The sequence below is a fragment of the Ornithodoros turicata genome, chromosome 3 (genome assembly GCF_037126465.1).
Source record: "Ornithodoros turicata isolate Travis chromosome 3, ASM3712646v1, whole genome shotgun sequence".
Lineage (NCBI taxonomy): Eukaryota > Metazoa > Arthropoda > Arachnida > Ixodida > Argasidae > Ornithodoros > Ornithodoros turicata.
In genome coordinates, this window is record NC_088203.1 from 41,540,367 (window position 1) to 41,558,888 (window position 18,522).

The 18,522-nt window shown below is 46.3% G+C and overlaps 2 long non-coding RNA genes across 2 annotated transcripts; both read left to right on the forward strand.

The window, feature by feature from the left end:
• The first annotated feature begins 9,040 nt into the window (after positions 1-9,040).
• LOC135386916 (uncharacterized) lies at positions 9,041-12,544 on the forward strand. Its single transcript, XR_010420710.1, has 5 exons — positions 9,041-9,276; positions 11,906-11,956; positions 12,042-12,095; positions 12,180-12,209; positions 12,444-12,544. It is a non-coding gene; the product is annotated as an uncharacterized LOC135386916 (long non-coding RNA).
• A 78-nt stretch (positions 12,545-12,622) lies between these two features.
• LOC135386917 (uncharacterized) lies at positions 12,623-13,265 on the forward strand. Its single transcript, XR_010420711.1, has 4 exons — positions 12,623-12,737; positions 12,804-12,959; positions 13,048-13,166; positions 13,229-13,265. It is a non-coding gene; the product is annotated as an uncharacterized LOC135386917 (long non-coding RNA).
• Positions 13,266-18,522: the final 5,257 nt, after the last annotated feature.

Genomic DNA, 18,522 nt, shown 5'->3' on the forward strand with positions numbered 1-18,522 from the left:
TTCAAAGAAAGTGAACAAATGTACTGCCTTAGGTACGCTACATTGATTGGAGACGGAGATAGCAGTGTTTTCGTTGCAACAGGTTCCTTACGGCCGTTCAGTGAGAAAGGTAGAATGCGTCAATCACATGGTATAAAACTATACCAAACGGCTGTATAACCTAGCAAAAGATCGTAAAACATTCGCCACAGCTGAGGGCAAAGACGACAGGAAGCTATTGTCTACCGCTAACATCAAAGCCCTAAAAGGTCTGGCCAGATCCGCAATAAGACGGCATGCACAAGAGAACACTGCAGTATGTCGCCTGCAGCGGTTAGTAGCCTGCGCCATCAACTGAAGAACCCATACCACATATTTGGTATCCACTGCAGCTGTCCAAGCGAGCACTGCTCCGTCAATAGAGGCGACACTGTGGAACCTGAAAGCAGAACGGAAAAGGGCAATCTTCTTCTGAGATCCAACATGATGACTGAAATCCAGAAAGCAATAGACGTACTCGCAGACAGATCTGATATGCTGCTCCTCGATGCAAGAAGTAATGCCGCTGAGACCTACATGAGCATGGTGGCGCGTACAGTCGGTGGCAAACGCGTTGACTTATTTTATCATTCCTAGCCGAAAAAAAGGAAATGGTCCAGTTGGAATTTCTAATCGGTTCGAATGGGACCCAACAGGTCCCATATCAAAAGGATCTGTTCAGTCCCAATTGGACTGTCCAGTTGGTAGTTGAGCACCAATTGGTAGGTCCATTCGGTTTTATGCACTCCAACTGGACACTCAATTGGACATGATGGGTCCAATTGGTCGTTCTGATAGGGAACTCCCGTTCCATTTGGTATATCGGTCTCCAACTGGTCCGCCCAATTAGCAGACAATTAGCAACTGTTGGCCCAATTGGCAACTGATTCCAATGTAGAGTTGTAAAGTAAGTGATGTTACTCAGTATTTTCAATAAATTAGTCAGTGCATGTGTACCTAAACTATTAAGGCTATCAATAAGCAACAGTAATTTAGTGAAAAAATTTGGAACCCGAGAAAGGGACAGAGGGGGGACGACACGACACGTCCCTCCTCTGTGCCTTTCTCGGGTTCCAAATTTTTTCACCATGTACTAGCTGGCCTGCACCCTTGCCCTTTTGCCATAACAGTAATTTATATTAACAGTATTTTATATTTTAAGGATTAGTTCGTCGCCGGAGAGAGAGATTTTTTGGTATAAATAGTAGAAAATGCGTAAATTAGGTTTCATAGACACAGCTGGATAGAATATAAAATGATAACGGCAAAGAAAATTCGTGGTTCTACATCGCACGAGTAAAGCTTTCGCTGTCTTCACTCCAGTTTGAAACCGAAACTTTGATGCTCTCATCGTCATGTCTGACGCAACGTATCGGCATCCCCCCAGAACCTGTTTGAACAAGTTTCCGTTGGCGTCGGTCGCGTCGATTGTGCAGCTCCGTGAATGAAGTGTTTCGCCTGGTTTTTCAAAACGTGTAAGAACACGAACATAATTGTATCCGTGTCTTGAGCTGCTGTGTTATGCGTAAAATTTTCTCTTCGCACCCGTGCACCAGCTGAGTTACGAGAAAGGACAAGCTGCCCGTGTATGACAGTTGTGAATTTCCTGAGCTCTCAAGTCCGAACTAAGGTGGGTGATAGTAACTCGATAGATATGTATGTTTATCTGAACCTCCCTTATGACGTGTCATCGCCTTGCGCCAGATAGCTACTAGCTTTTTAATAAAAACCTGTTGTATTGTTTTCGTTTGGAAATGACCATTGTAAAGTACTTTGTTCTGAGCAGTTCTAGTCAACAAGACTAGTCCGAACGTACAATAAACAAGTTGTTACCTCCTGCACATGCTCGTGTGTGATATTCTCTGACGAAACCGTAGCTGTAGCCCTATGCGGCAGACCCGGCAGGGCTACTTGTTTCCAATTGGAGACCCTACTGAGTCCACCTGGACCATTTGGATTGAGTTGGTTAGCTAGTATGGGACCAATTGGTAAGCCTGAGCTTGCCAGTTCTTTGTAATGGGGGGACCAATTGATTTCAACTGGTTTCAGTCCAATGGGTGACAAAAACACAACTGGAATTCCAATTGATTTGAATGGGAAAATGTCCAATTGGACCAATTCCTTTTTTTCGACTGGGTTGTCTTGGCGCATAATAGCCCTAGTCGCTCATGCGCCAGAAAAAACCTCAATCACTCAAACGCGTTGACCATGCAAAGGGTAAAAGTTACGGTAACAGATGTCGCGTCGCAGCACTTGCATACAACATGAGAGGTGCAAGATGGCACGACTTCTATCTGCACAAGTTCGTCGCGAAAAGTCCATCATCCGCTCTGAAGAAACTAAGAACATCAAAATAAAACTGCAACGAACGAAAATGCAAAAGAGCGTTGCAGTTCGACAAGGGTCCAATCTCGAGAACACCCAAATTTGCAAGCACCGTTGGAGACGACTATGGAGGACAGTCTGAAAGACCAGATCTGGACAGGACAAATCTTATTGAGAAAGCCAACGACTTCGTGCGTGGCATACGGTTGACCAGCCAGGAAGCTAACAGCCTGCAGAAGTCTACACTAGAACAGAACAAGTCCGACCTATGGCACTCACAAAGAAAGATGAGGATACCATAAACCTCAATATATAGTGTGAAGGCTCGCTACCAACGCGTGAGTCCACGCTGAGAGGAAGCACACGAAATACCAAACAACAACAACTTTATTTTTGGCTTTGGAGAGTGGGGAGGTTCATCGCCACAGGCGATACTCTACCCCATTGCTGGTGGGAATGTGGGGAATAGAATAATGAGCCCCTTCACAATGACGATCGAAGTCCGATGGTGTCCAGAAATGTCAGAAGAGGTTTGAGCGCAGAGCGTTGCTGGGCTCTATTAGGCCAGGGACCAAGCAATTTCGATAGGGAGAAGGGGCGAGCGTCCAGCTGACGAAGGGACTCGGAGTGTGTGGTTCGGGATAGAGCCACTAAATAAGCTACGCTTCAGAGTAGCGACACTGAGGTACTGGAGAGAGCGGGTCGCCATTTTGTTCGCTGGGCGCAGTTGCGCCCCCTGACGACGTCGACAGTGCCATCTGTTGGGTACACATCGAACCTTCGGTCATAGATTGAGAAGTTACCCGTCAAAAAGAACTCGTTACAAGTTAAGTTACCGTGTGCAAAATGTAACTAAGTTAATAACGAAGTTCTTCAGCCTGAAATGTAACTCGCAGTTACTGAGTTACTTAAAAAAAAGAACGAGTTACTTCCAAGTTACTTCGGACACAAAATAGCATTACGCATGTACAGCGCGCGTGAGCAGTTGAGTTAGACCTTGAGTTGCCTGCGGAGGAGTGCAACACGCTTAGATAGTTTTCGTTTATGTCCAACAATAGACATCTCCCTGTTTGTAAACAAATGACGTCATAGTGTTCAACAGCGCCAAAATTTGGTTGAATTGAACTACGCTTGAAGCTAGAGGTGAATAAGGTCGCGCCCGAAAGTCACGGTCTTGAGGGGATTACGATATACGACGCGACCCTCGGTACTACTTTTCTTGCAATGGGAGGCAGCGAACAAGTGCCCGTTCGTGGAACCCAGCCCTCTCCTTCCAATTTGTTTCGGTTTCAGTCTGTCTAGCAATGTCACGATGACGTTTCTCTGGTAGAGGTCTATTCGAACGCTTTGCATCTTACTCCCTGTAGGCGCACAATGGTTCAGCTTAATTTCAATGGCAGCGGTTCTTACTTCCCGAATAAAATACTGTCTTTGATTGAATATCACGTTTTATGTCAAGAAATGCCATGAAGGAACCGGAGAAAGCAAAAAAATATGTGGACGTGAGTGAAAAGCGAGTTAAAAGTAACTTGGAACTTAAGTTACTTTGGCAAAGTTACCTGAAAAAGGAACGAGTTCCTCCGAAAGTTACCACAGCGCAAAAGTACCGAGTTACGTTACAAGTTACCGGAAAAAGGAACTTAGTTACAGTAACGAGTTACTTGTAACGAGTTACCTCGAACTCTGCCTTCGGTGCATCTGTCGCTCTCGCTGGCACCGTACTACTTTCTGTTTCTGTCGCGCATCCTGTTGATTTCTTTGCTTGTGCTGAAAATTTGTGTGCAAGTGTTCACCGCCGTTATGTCGCGGTGCTGCGCGAAAGGGTGTTCAGGTTCGACTAGACGGGGGAAGCGATGTTTCCGATTTCCCTTATCTAAAAACGATGAGCGACGTCTGCAAGCATGGCTCGACATCGTCGATCGTCACGACAAAGGCTTTCCACCAACTGCCTTTTCCCGCCTGTGCATAGTTTTTCTTTTCAACTCGTTTAACATGATAGAACTAAACATTTTGCCGGAGTGTAGTGCTGAATTATTTGCTCTTGTGGTTGTTTGGCCTTTGCTGTTGTGCCTAACTGTCCGAGTATTTCTAGGATCACTTCGCTCCGGAACAGTTCGAGACGCACAGGACGGACGAGCGGTTGCTTCTGAGACCTTTTGCTGTGCCGACATTCAAGGCCTCTGAAATCCCCAAAGGCTGTGACAGGTGCAAGATGCTACAATGTGGATGTACTCCAGTGATCACAGAGCCACCGCTTTTGGGAGAGAATTGCGCCGCCCATGAGGACAGCCCTGTTGTCGAAAGTGTGTATCGTTTTAACTGATTTTCATAAAATCACGGAGATAACTGAACTTCATGTCCAGTTGCTTGCTTCGCTGTCAGCTCCTACTGTCCTGCTGGAAGTTGAGATACCATCCTCAGGCTATGCACCGCAAGAGCATGAGATATATACCACTGATGAAAGTAAGAAAATCATTAGAAAGGCCCCAGAAACATGACATGACCGTGTCTTGTTGACATTGCAGCACTTCCATCAAATGATGGGCAAGAAGTGGTACCCTGTGATGAAGATGGTGAACTCTTGAATTTTTTCATTACTCTGTACCTCACGAGGTCTTTGTCATTGTACATCCAGGCACTCAAACCCTACAGACTGCAGCTTTCTCCCCTTGTGATGAAGGACCCCAAATGCCCCTGGCAGCTAATGTCCATGCGGTTGCACAGAGGAAAACAAGCCCACTAGCAGAGGATGTTCATGAAGCTGGTGAGCCAGGAATTGTTGGTGGGTGCCCATTTTCAACTTCCTGTTGTGAAGCATAATTTGGTTGATCTGTAATGCTGTCATTAATAGCCGTGTATGCTTTCATATCGTGGCTAGCAATGGACCAAGAAGTGATCCAGTCTCGGCAAGTCCAGGAGCTTCAGTCCAGGCTTCACCTTGCAGAGGAGAGGATAGCGGAACAGGAAAAGGAGTTGAATGTCCTACGAAGTAAGGCACTATAGTGGCAAGTGTAGAGCGTATTAATATTTTGTTCCTCTTGCATTTCCAAAGGCATGCTCTCGCCAGACCAGCTGGCAAGTCTTGCAAACCTGGATGCTAGGGGAAACCGATGGAATACTGCAACAATAAAGCGAAGCCTTCGAATACGACTTGCGTGTGGCACGTGGGGGTATAACTTCCTTCATGGCGAAATGCCACTACTTTCTGAGCGCACACTTCAGAGACGAATTGAAGGAATCAAGTTCAAGCCAGGTGAGGGAGCCCCTTTCACATTCTATACGGGGCTTAAACTGTGAAATTTTTTGCCTTTATCTCCATCAATGTAGCTAGATTGTAATACACATGAGAGCTTTCTTGAGTGCACACAAATCTTTTCAGGCATCCTCAAAGATCTGCTGCCCGCACTAGAATGCAAGGTGGCATCGCTGACACCAGCTGAGCGACACTGTGTCTTACTTGTGGGCGAGATGCAGCTTACGACAGGACTTGACTTTGACATGAGCAGCAAGGAAGTGATTGGGATGGCCACAATAGCACCAAGCGCAAGCAAAAAGGCCGTGCCTTCCAGCACTATTCCCTTTGCCACGCATGCACTCGTCTTCATGGTCGCGGGTCTGTCAACAAGGTGGAAGCAAACTGTTGGTTACCACTTTTCAGGTAAATAGAAGCACACACTGTTCAACAATCCAACTGCCTGTAGACCTTTCATGGCCACATACTTATTTTCAGGCGACTCCGTGTCAGAAGCTGCACTGAAAGATGTTGTGTTTTCACTGATCAAGAAGTGCGAGTCTATTGGGCTGATCTTTGATGGTGTCGTCTCCGATATGGGCCCCTGCAACACTGCTTTGTGGAGGGAGTGTGGTATCTGGGCAAACCGTAATGGAGAGCCCAGCGTGAGCTGCTCCCATCCTTGTGGCGAAGCGAATGCGTTGTAGGTGGCAGGAACCTATACTTCATTGCAGACGCGCCCCACATTCTCAAGAATATCCACAACCACCTTGTCAAGGGGCAGGCCATCTTTCTACCCCAAGATGTTGTGAAAAACATTGCCTGCCAAGTGCCAGAAGTAGGTCATAGTTATTTCTTTATTTTCTCTTGTATATTTATTTCTCGTACATCGCGTTGTCCTGCGCTGGAATTCTCACATTCCAAAACTTTGTTTCCAGGTGCTTTGTAATAATATATGGTACTGTTTACTTTCAGGTTTCAGTTTCTCACATAAAAGAGCTGGCGGAGCTTGATGACAGTCATGACCTGAAGATTGCACCACATTTGGAACTCAAGCATCTCGACGTGAAACACTATGAGAAAATGAACGTTGCCTCAGCAGTAGCTGTTCTGAACCGTGCGGCTGCACCAGGAATCCGACTGCTTGTGGAAATGGGGAGACTAGAGAAGGAAGCACTGACAACAGCCTGGTTCGTTGAGCAGGTTCACAAGTGGTTCTGCTAATGACCTCAAGCAGTTTCTCCACTGCATTGAGTTCTGCTAAAGCCACAAAGCATGAAGAGGCAGTCAACTTTCTTGGCAGCTTTGTCGAACTGTTCCGGAGTGTAAAAATCAGGGGACAAAATCAGAAAGACTGCTTCAAACCGGTTCAAACGGGAGTCTTGTTGACCACCACAAGTGCATTGCAGCTTCAGGAATACTTGAGGAAAGAACATGGTTTTCGCTTTGTGCTTTTAAGCAGGCTTTCACAAGATGCGCTGGAAAACCTGTTCTCCACAGTACGCATGCACAACCCCGTCCCCAGGGCTTTCGAATTCAAGGCTGCTCTTAGGCTCGTCACGCTGACGCAGTTTTTTAATCCCAGCTGTAATGGAAATTACACGAGCGATGATTCTGTTGACCTGCTAGATTTCAAGACTGGCATCACCACAGCAGCTACTGTTTCGTCGGACGTGTGCGAAGTTCCCCTGGACCTGACATGTGACAGTGCGGACATTTCAGATGTTGAGGAGCACTCGCTTGCGTACCTAGCCGGTTATGTCTTTAAAAGTGTGCAGCAGAAATTTGATCTGTGCACCGTCTGCACCAGTGCCCTGAGGTTGAACCCAATACAGCAGAATGCCAGGCTGATTGCTCTTAAGTCATACCGACGACAAGAGGAAAATCCACTGATAGTGCCTTCGAAGGACGTTTACACAGTTATCAACCATGCAGAAAAGGTCTTTCTCCAACATAAGAAGCTGTTGCTGTCCCATTCGCTTGAACGTGTAGTCAGCGTCGCCTTAGCAACTTGTCCGAAGGTTTCACTCCCAGGTTGCCATGCCGTACAATCGAAGTTAGTTAATGCCTACATGTTATTGCGACTTCGGATACACCTGGGGAAACTAAACGCAACTCAGCTCAAGAAGCAGGTTCAGGACGGCAAAACTGGCAGCAAAAGTGCTGAAATGTGTATCCTGGCAGCAAACGTGAAGTAAAGAAGCTTCTTCAAACAAGGGACCACATTCAAGACTGCGGAAAGATTTATACGAAGGAATTTCTGGTGCTTTATCCTCTACCCAGTGAAAGTTGTAGCTCAGGCAGTGAAATTTTAGCCCTTGCTCTGCCACTGACTGCGAAGCCCAAGCAGTGCAAGTGCACCACTCAAGTGAAAGAGACAACATTTAGGAACTCTACGTGGTCTTGTGCAGGATGCTAAGTGAAAGTTTTACCCCAACCGGTGAAATTTTAGCCCACATGAACTTTTCGTAATGTATTTTCCTTGCTCTGCCTGCAAAGCAATGTATTTAATGTAATGTATTTTCCTTGCTCTGCCCTTACTCACTGCAAAGTCCAAGCAGTGCAAGTGCACCACTCAAGTGAAAGAGACAACATTTAGGAACTGTATGCGGTCTTGTGCAGGCCTAGTGAGAGTTTTAGCCAAAATTTTCTCTCTTAGACATTTTTCATTTATTTTCATGGGTGCCTGAAGGAACTTGTGCATGCAATGACATTTCAAATGCATCAGTCCTCCATGCACCTATAACAATAAAGCCACCTTCAATCGAAACGGAAAGAAAAACAAAGAGCTGGTTATCACACTTGTTTCATAGTAAAGTTGCTGTCGCAGCTAATAAACACTGCCCAAGACAGTATGTTGTTCTGCTTTCCATGCAGGCGTGCATACGCTGCAATAAGAAAACGGTCCCAACTTTGCGGACATCCTGCCGCAATTTTCCAGTCCAAACTGGATATCTGACTGCAAAACTTTGAACCACAGAAGTTGAACGAATTGTACGGTCCATACTTATCACGTACTGCTTGTCCGTAACGATCGGTTTATCTCACGCATGTCCAGTCTCGACCAGTGGGCTTGCGTGCACCACTGCACGAACTCTACTATACATATATGCAAAGAAGCAACAAAAAGGCAAAGAAACGCAAATCGTAACGTTCCTAGCTGCCTATCCCTGCCTATCTACCCGCACCGCGCACCAGATGCTCTTTGCTGGATCGCGGGTTCAACGTGTACCCGACAGATGGCACTGTCGACGCCGTCAGGGGGCACAAGTGCGCCCCGCGAACAAAATGGCGAATATACTCCAGATCCTCAAGAACACCACAGTGGCAGCAGGTGGGAGAGTCAACTTGTCTCAAGCGGTAACGCCACTGAGCTGTAAAGGCCAATCGGGGCGCATTCGGTGGATTAATGCAGCATCTTGACGAGAGGTGTTTCGTGGCATGCGGAAAGCGAGCGTTGGATCAACTCTGCTCAACATAGAGGGGGGAAGAATGTCGGTTGCCCATTGGCGGGAAGCCAGGGGTGTCACAAGACGTCGCAGAATTGAACGGCGGTCTCCTCTCAGAAGAACAATACTGGTCCATTTCCGATACGACAGTGCGACTTCTGCGGCGCTGTCGGCCTGCTCGTTCCCCACGACACCACAATGGGCTGGAACCCACTGGAGAAGTAGCCTGTGGCCTGCTGCGTAGATAGTGTGGTAAGCCATTAACACATCTCTGCGGATGGGCCTCGTATGCCGGAATTTTCAATTGCTTGAAGTGCAAATTTGGAGTCTGTGAAGACTGCCCATTCCCGCGGTGTAAAATCAGCGATGTGTTGTAGAAAGAAAAGGATGGCATAGAGTTCCGCAGCTGTGGAGGAGGTTGGATGTGAAAGGCGTCTTCCGTGCACTACACCTTCGGATGGTATGACGAATGCTGAGGCAGACTTGTTGTTTCGGGATGCGCCATCAGTGTATGCTGCCGTAAACGTAGAAAACTTCTCGTCTACCAGAGCAAGAAAATGGGCTCGGAGGACTTAAGGGGGGACCTGATCTCTTCTTTCCAGAAGGTTTCGAAGGCGTACAAAAGCGGACGGTACTGGTAGAGACCAGGGGGCTTCCGACGGTATAGTGTCCTTAGCTATGAAGCCAGTGAGAGTCTGGCGTGTCCTCTGCGCTACTCGGTAGAAGTCGCTTTCAGGGCGGTATCGAATTTTCCTGAGGAGCGGGTGGCGGGGAATGTGAGCGCGCAAACGGAGGAAGTGCCGAGCCGTTTTACGTTCACGGAGAACCTCAATCGGGAGTTCACCAGCTTCAGCCAGTACTTCCCGTGTTTCAGCCATTCTTGGAACTCCGAGGCATCGACGAAGGATTTGAGCAAACAGGGACCGAAGTGTTGATATCCTGTGCAGAATAGCAAGGCTGTAAAGTACAGTCGCCCTCACCAATGCCGCGTGAACCGCGAGCAAGGAACGCTGATCACAGCCCCATCCTGAGCCAGAAAGATGTTGAATTGCGGGGAGCCATCGCTGCACTTTAGTTTCAAGGTGTTTAATGTGCCGAACCCAGCGCAAGTTCGAGTCGATTACCACGCTAAGGAAGCACTGGAAGTGTACCGGCTCAAGCTTCTTTGTACCAAGCCAAAGAGGAAAATTGGCCATAGCTTTGCGCGTGAAAGGGAGCTCGACACACTTTTCGGGTGAAAGGTCCATCCCAAGGTGCGTGAAGTACATATGGATATTATTTAAAGCGAGCTGCAGGCGGCGCTGTATGGCTGAGCGTGATTTTCCTACTGTCCAAAGGGCGACGTCATCTGCATACACGGAAAACGACACTTTATGAGGAATGACCGATTATAGACCGGCCATCACCACGTTAAAAAGTGTCGGGCTGAGAATGCTTCCTTGGGGGACTCCTTGTGGAATAGGATGCTGAGGGCTTTGGACTTGGGACGTACGGACAGTGACAGTTCGGTCTGTAAGGAAGTCTTGGAGCCAGATGAAGAGCCGACCGGATACCCCAAACGAGCGCAAGGCGTGCAGCACACAAATGTGCGAGACGATATCATATGCGCACTTGATGTCGAGGAAAACCGATAGGACGATCCGTCGATGGGCACGAGCATGTTGAACTGTAGAGACCAGGTCGAGAACTGGATCCATGGAGCTTCAGTGGCGACAAAATCCAGCCATTTCGTGAGGGAACGTACGTTGTCTTTTGAGCCACCAGTCGAGGCGATGCAAAACCATTCTCTCCATCAGTTTCCCCATACAGCTTGTTAGGCTCATAGGGCGAAAGAAGGATAGGGCATTTGGGGGCTTGCCTGGTTATACTAATACCTGGTTATACGAAATACCAGATTTTGTAGCACACATATTGTATTTTGTACAATTTGTATTGTAGCCGTATTTACTCGCGTAATTTGCGCACCCCCACTTTTTCACTAAAAAAATTGTCACTAAAAAGCCCCTGACGCTCTCGCGTCACGGGGCGCATGCTGCTCCTTCTTTCGAAAAAAGAGGGAGATCCCCACCACGAATTCCCTACATCATGTTGCGAAATGCAAGCAATGACTCTCCCTTGGTGGAGGAGATAAGATCAAAGGGATGACCCGGTATGGAATCTTATCTCTGTTTTGACCTTTTATCCCCTCACTACAATAAACCGCGAAGCTGTGTGACATCGCGCTGGCTTAGGAAAGAACGACCAGAACACGTGGAGGGAACATATCAGGAAAACTTCTGGCGGCAACATACGCGTCAGCATTCCTCAAGCTGGCTTCACCTAACGCATGCGTGCTTTAGGAGAAGCTCGCTCTAGAAAAAGCGTGGAAAGCACGTGATGGGCCTTTTTGAACCATCTCGCAAATTTTTACAGCATTGGCCAAAAACGAAGAGAGAAAATCCTTACGACCGACTTCTTTCACTGACAGTTATAGAAAATGAACAGTCACTGTCTATTTTCTTGCATAAATTTTTATTTTGGTGTAATTTTTTTATACGAATTTCGGACGATACGAATGTCTTCCGCTACCCCGTGAGATTCCTATCACAGAGATTATACTGTATTATTCACCTAAAGGACCATCTTTTAACAGATTTTGCACATTTTTCAAGTCTGCTTGTTAATGCCTCGCGTAATTTGCGCACCCCCAACCTTCGCGTCATTTTTCGGTAAAGAAAGTGCGCAAATTATGCGAGTAAATAATGAGCACGGAATGAAAATGTTGCCTCACAGATCGTCGTCTTCTCCCTGTTGGTGGCATAGGTGGGCATTTTCCTGCGGCCGCCTGAGTGTTTATACATTCCATAATATATCGATAAAGATAACTCGATTTTGCTTACAGGCCACCAGAACAGCAGCTCTGCACGTAAATCATCTGAGGAAGACTTGCAAGGTACGTAGGATACCGCACGAGTTTCAGTTATGATTGGAGTTAAAGCCAGTGGAAGACGTTTGTTTCCGTTTTGTTGACTTTTCAGGTCTATCATCTGCTTCACTGTACGGGACAGCACCTCGCAGAGATTCTAACAGAGGTATTTGGTGCATACGTGTGCACTGTGACAAGCAATATTGTGCAGCCATCTTCTAATTTTCTCACTTTGCGTTCTCTTTGACAGAGGATCAACCCATTTCGACTTTGGGAAATGGTGCGTGGACTTCCTATATAAAATCAAGTTGTGCGAATAATTTTATTTTTTATTTAAAATTTCATTGTGACAATCTATATAGTTTCCACTTGTGCTTAGGCATGCTTTTGCAACTTGACAGGACACACTAAGCAGAGGTGTTCATGCTCCGTACTGTTAGTTTTCTGGCCACATTACGCCATGAATTGTGGTTATTGTTTGGTCACCACATGACGTATGTATAATTTCTTGCAGGTGGATCATCGCACTTCACACCAGCAGCTCGTGCAATGCCTGAGCACGGTATAACATTAAGTAAAAACATGAGTGTTTTTAACGTTTTCTCTTTCAGAATTCCAGCTCCAAGTTTTGAGAAACCTGAATGTCCTCCGGCTGGCTCTGCAGCAACAGAGCGACTTGTTGTCTCAGCTTACTCCTGCAAGCAACGGAGTCGTTGAAGCCGCACAGGTTATCACAAAGCCATTTAACGATGCAGAAGACCTGGATCGGTTTGAGAGTAGCCTGACACCCCCGATTGAGAAACAACTGGTAAACTGGGACTATATTTCGAACGGCACATATCCAATTCTGTGAGACTACTCAAACTGCTTTCAGGTACAGGAGCTCGCCATCCTTGGTGGAGCCACCCCGAAGGCTGCAGTTAGACGAATCTTAGCGTACATCATGACTGACGAACTAGGACAACAGTACAGCTGGGAGGGTCGCAAAGGAAAGAAGATATAGACCTTCGTCTTCCTAGTATTATACTACGTAAGTCGCGCGCATTTTATATTAAATCCAGCGTTACACGTTTCGCCATCTTCATAGTCCAGATGATAACCTAGCAATAACTTTCCAGGTGCTGTTCATGCCCAGAAACAGCACAAATGCACAAGCTACGAGGTGGAGAAGGCAGTCAAAGACTGGCTCTGTCATTCTGGAGACAGGAACAAGAGGACTGCTGATTGATTAAATATAGTACATATCATGTGTTTGGTGATAGCATGAGATTTTTCAAATATAGCGGACTTCCTTTTTAGGCTATCACAGCCACGGAGCCCTACACCTCAACTCTACGTCCACACCACATTGGTCGTCCTATGTTACTGGCCAGTCAGCCAAACGTTTGGTAGCACCTTGCGCTACATATGTAAAATAAATAAAGTGGGTTGTTTATTTCTTGTTTGTTATGGCTCATATTTTACATTTAGAGGTACAGAAATCGGAGATTACCAGAAAATTTATTGAGATTACTAATATCCCTGCAATGTCCATTCATCCATAATTGATGTCACTGGGATGTTCCTGGGATATTACATTTCCGGTAAAACCATAGTCCAGGGGAAGTCACATGGACGTCTCCAGGCCCTCCACGAAGGTCCCAGGGATATCCAAATATCCACTGCGGAGTATTCCATGGATATCCCTGGGACGTCTGTGGTTTACTGGGATTGTATATACTTTTTGTAGTATTTTACTCTACCTTAATTACGCCAATTTTCATGTACTTACACTCTATCTTAATTACATTCTACCATTGGTATTTATTATATTTCTTATATTCATTTTAAGTAACGTGTACATGTCAAAGTCAGTCTACATGCAATGCAAGCCCGGGCTATGCACAACTTTATACGCTCCTGTTGGTGAGCGCACAGCGGAAGCCGTCGGACTGAGCATGGCTGGCGCTTCCCTTTCATTGTTTTTGCAATAAATATATCCGCCCCCCCCCCCCATCTCTCCCTCGAAGTGTTGTGCTAATCACACCATGGGGATACGGTGATGGCAGGAACATTCCCGTGACTTGCCTGCATTGTTATTTCATTTATCATTCAACATAATTTCACGGCCGAAAACATGATGTGCTGCACTGTCGGTGCAAGCACACAAGTAACTGAGGATGAAGCTGTGGGGTTGGTCACACACAAATCCTGTAGCAAGATCTGGAAAAACTCAACGCACATCCAGAACGAGCAAGACGCAAGCAAGGTCAACCGTCGTCTCATATGCTTTAATAACAGTAGGTGGATATTTTGTACCTCTTGTACTTACGGTCAACTGCATGCATGTTACTTATGGTCAATTGTGTGTCCTTGCTGCAACTAAGGAGAACTGAAAAAAACTTGTCTATGCAGATGAACAGTCCAGTTGATTGACTTTTATTTTGTCCTCTTGACAACTCGTACACACTCCCACACTTAGGGATGGCTCTGTGTACATAGAAATGGCACTAAGGAACGAAGAGAAACACATGCACGATAAAATTCCATAAACAGATGGTCTGATTTATGACAGACAGAACCTGCTGTTGCATATGAGGACAGCCACACGCGGCTTTCGAAAAGACCTCATGAGTGGAATGGTGCACAATAATAATGGTACGCAATTCGCGCGTCTTTCCGACAAACTTGTTCAAAATCAAGGCACGTGTTCTCGTTCTCAAGCCACATTTCACGGGGGCTCTGCCCGTAGCGGCCTCCTAGTAACATCTTCGACATCTCAACATGCACACCTCATGTTATCGTGCACTTGTGTTGGTTGCTTGACATGTCAGCACTTCTTGACCAAGCCAGATTCAGGTATGAATACTGAAAAATATCTGTCCTTTGCTCCATATTTGGGCTGAAACCTACACTGGGTCGTGAACCAGTGTAACAAAACAAGCGCACCCCCGAAAACATCACGCAACTGACACACAGAAAGCACAAAACGTACCTTCTCTTCAACACCTATTTGTATTGTGCACGGAATGTGATTACTCCAATTTATGTCCTACTGATCGCAGCCGAGGTCTCGGTAACAGGCCATGCGTGAGGAATATCGATGCACGATGCTGACGCTGGATAGAGCAGGCAAAGTTATCACTTGGATCCTCTTTCGAGCAACGAATTTGGGCACACACAACTTACTTCGTTCAAAAGAAAGTGGGCGGACCTGCTGTTCAGCCTTGGTTATTAATCAGCTTTCACCATGATAAGACACGCGTCGTTCTGGCCCGTCGCAGAGGCAGGCTGAAACAACAACCTCACGCAGTGCTCCGAGCCTCCGAGCCGTTGGCCTTTGCTGCTGCTTACCGCAGATGCCCTCTCGCTCCTCCCATTTCGATGTATCCCTCTCTCCCGGAGCGGAAGTCCATTGCGGTGGCAGCACAATGCAGTCCATGTAAGCAGACGACAAATGTCCGCACTTTTGTCCAGTTCATCTTGAATAATACGAAGGTTAACGTTGCAACTTAGTTTGTCTGTCATCTGAGGATACAGATGCACGTCCTGACATTTTTCAGGCGTTTATTTCGCCGCTGAAAGATCTGAGGAAGTGTTTTCTGCTGCTCCCATAGGACTCCATGTACTCGCATTCACAGCAACAAAGAATTGTATAAATTCGCCTATTTGCTGTATCCAGATAAAAAATATGTCAGGACATGCAGAATTTACCCATGTATTACCAGCTCGGCATACTGCTTCATTACTGCAGTAGTTTTCGAGATGAACTGGACAAAGCATTGCCCATAGAGAATACATTGGGGTCACTCCGCCTTAACAGTTATGTGTGCCTAATACCAGATTAACATCTGTGCAGCACAGTACAATGCTATTTTCACAGCTACAACATGCTACCCTTTGTTTATATACAAGAAAGGGGACTAGGGATGGATGTTCAGTGTACACTCCATGTCATGCTCTGCGGTAATCAGAGTACACAATATGACATCACCTTGGACAGCAAGGCACATGACCTGTACAGGCAACAGACCGGCAGTGATTTTGTGGTGTGTGCTCATGGTCCCTCCAAGCAACGCACGACATCTGCACCCGAAGTGGTGTGAGAGAAGAAACAGAAAAAAAGCAAGTTCAATGACATTATCGACAAATTTGCAAGGGCAAAAGCCAGGAAGGTTAACCTGTGACTTTAGTGCGATCTCTTCATGTGTCGTACTTCTGTGGTTGCCATTAAAATAATTGGCGACCTGACCAACTCTGTCCTCAATATGTGCCTAGACGTGTTAGGGTAAGTTTTACTGCTTGTCATGGGTGCAAGGGTCCTTAGGTATACTAACGGTTACGTACAACACTGCCGTTAAACTAACCTCGTAAATTTTGTTGTCCTGAACTTGCTCAAGATGTCATATTGTAGGTTGTGGCGTGGTACCAAATACTTGGCACTCCCTACCCCGAAGCAAAGCCACAGAACTGTGAGATATGTATGCCTAAGCTCCAGTCTCGCACGTTGGTCAGCTAGATGATCATAACTGGTTGATCACAAACTTCAAGTCCATCAGCTATACCTTGTATGATACAACTGCTGTTACTCCAGCTTTTTAATAGACTTGACTGTGTGATAGCTGATGAGAATGTTAGATTGATCTCTACTTTTCCCAGGTGCGTGACTTGTTCGAACAGCATTGATCAAGCTTAGTATTCTTCCTCGTGTACCTACACGTAATCTAGATGCAATAGCTCGCACCTCATTCTTTTCGTGTTATACGGTGAGGCACCTTTGTGATAGGTCGTCACTTCTGTTAGATTTTGTGTGTCTACTAGATGACTTCAGAAAATCCCAGAGACAACTGACCGTCAACAAATCTTCTAGTGACAATGGCGCTGTCCTGCAGATGACATCAGGTGAATAAACCCTATAGTCATATTCAACCTAAGGGTCACTAAACAGGTATTAGACCAATGATGTACCAGGTGGAATACATTCATTTAACTCTGAAACATCTTTTCTTAAATTATGAAGGTCGACAACGACACAATAGCGACCTTAGACCTTTTGAGAAAAGCCAGCGCCACCTATGGCGCCCGAGGTATCATGGGAGTTTGGAGCGCAGATTTCCTGTTCCCTGCCCCCGGTGCATGCATAAACGCTGTACAGGTGCTCAGGTGAATCTCCAGCATCTCCCTGTGAAATGTGTTCGTCCTGTAGTACGTTCTGAATGTGACATCTTCGACACAAACGTGTTTGGTTCGGTAGAAGCAATAGCTATATGGGAAAGAAAAAGAAGCTTGGTGGCAGGCAGACGTGCTGTGTGCCGAACTATAATAACACGCTGAAGCACCGGTACTTCACCGGGCTTTCGTATTCACAGTGCAGGACAGAATGGCTGAGGCGAATAAACTGTGTCGTCACTGGTGGTCGGTACAGTCGCACCTCGCTACACCGAACACTGTTAGTGCGAATTATCGGTCATTGCGAGTTTTCTGTCTGGTTTGGTTGGTCACGCTTTATTTCTATGGGGATCCTGTGTTTACAACGAAGTAGGCTTCCCCATTTCTTAGCCTATTATTGGTTACCACGAAGTGATTCATCGTGACTTTCCAACACGCGGGCACATTTTTTCCGGCACATCCAGGAGATTAGCTCCCGCTTTGGAAAGGCGACCGGCGCGTGGAGTCGAATGAATGTACTTGCTGTGGGAGCCACGCAAGCACCACAAAACCTGCGGTGCCCATTTCAACACCTCTGGGCGCCATGGCTATATGGATCGCCTGCCGACCATCTTCTCGCATTGTGTGTTTCACGAGCGGTTTTTTCCCATTCCATCACGTAAGTTTACACCATCTGTTGAGTTCTACGGGATTTTCTTGTGTGCTGTGCTCCACGTTTTCTTGTTCGTTTGTTTGCGTTTGAAACAAGAACGACTGTTGCAGAAAGTGAAACCAGGCCAGTGGCGCAACTGCAGGACGAACTCAGTATCGCTTTGAACACGGAGATTCACACTAAATCATCAGGAGGTATGTAGCACACGATGTAGCACTAAAGGAACTGACCTCACATGCTCCAAAAGTGATGCCAAATGCGTGATGAAGTGAAACCCATATTTATTAAGAAAGCCGAAGGCTGAACGCGAGGTGGTTATCACTCTATGCACAGCTGCCCCAAGCTGACGTTTAAAAAAATATAGACTGCAAGTAATGAAGAGGCTTGGGGAGCCATCTAAGGATTAAAAACAGTTACTAGTTTTATTACATCTAAAAAAGAAAATGAACTGGGAACAATACTATAGAAATACAGTCACAGTTACATTTAGGGTTCGATGTTTCAGCAGTCAGCGCTGCCTTCAACATATATTTCCTCTATCATAGAAGCTGCCAACTCAACCGTGACTGAGCCCCCTGGAGGTTCCGAGCCTCTTTCTTCCAGCACTCTGCAAGGTACAGAAATTCCTGAATCCGAAACCAATCAGGTTTCTTTGATCAAACATGATTCCGGACGGAACCCAAAACTGGGCAGGAATCACGACCAGGAATTATTAAGGAATGGGGTATCAGGATCTATTCTGGTAACGAATGGGTCCTGTAGTAGAAATTTAATGGACAAAATTTCCACATGT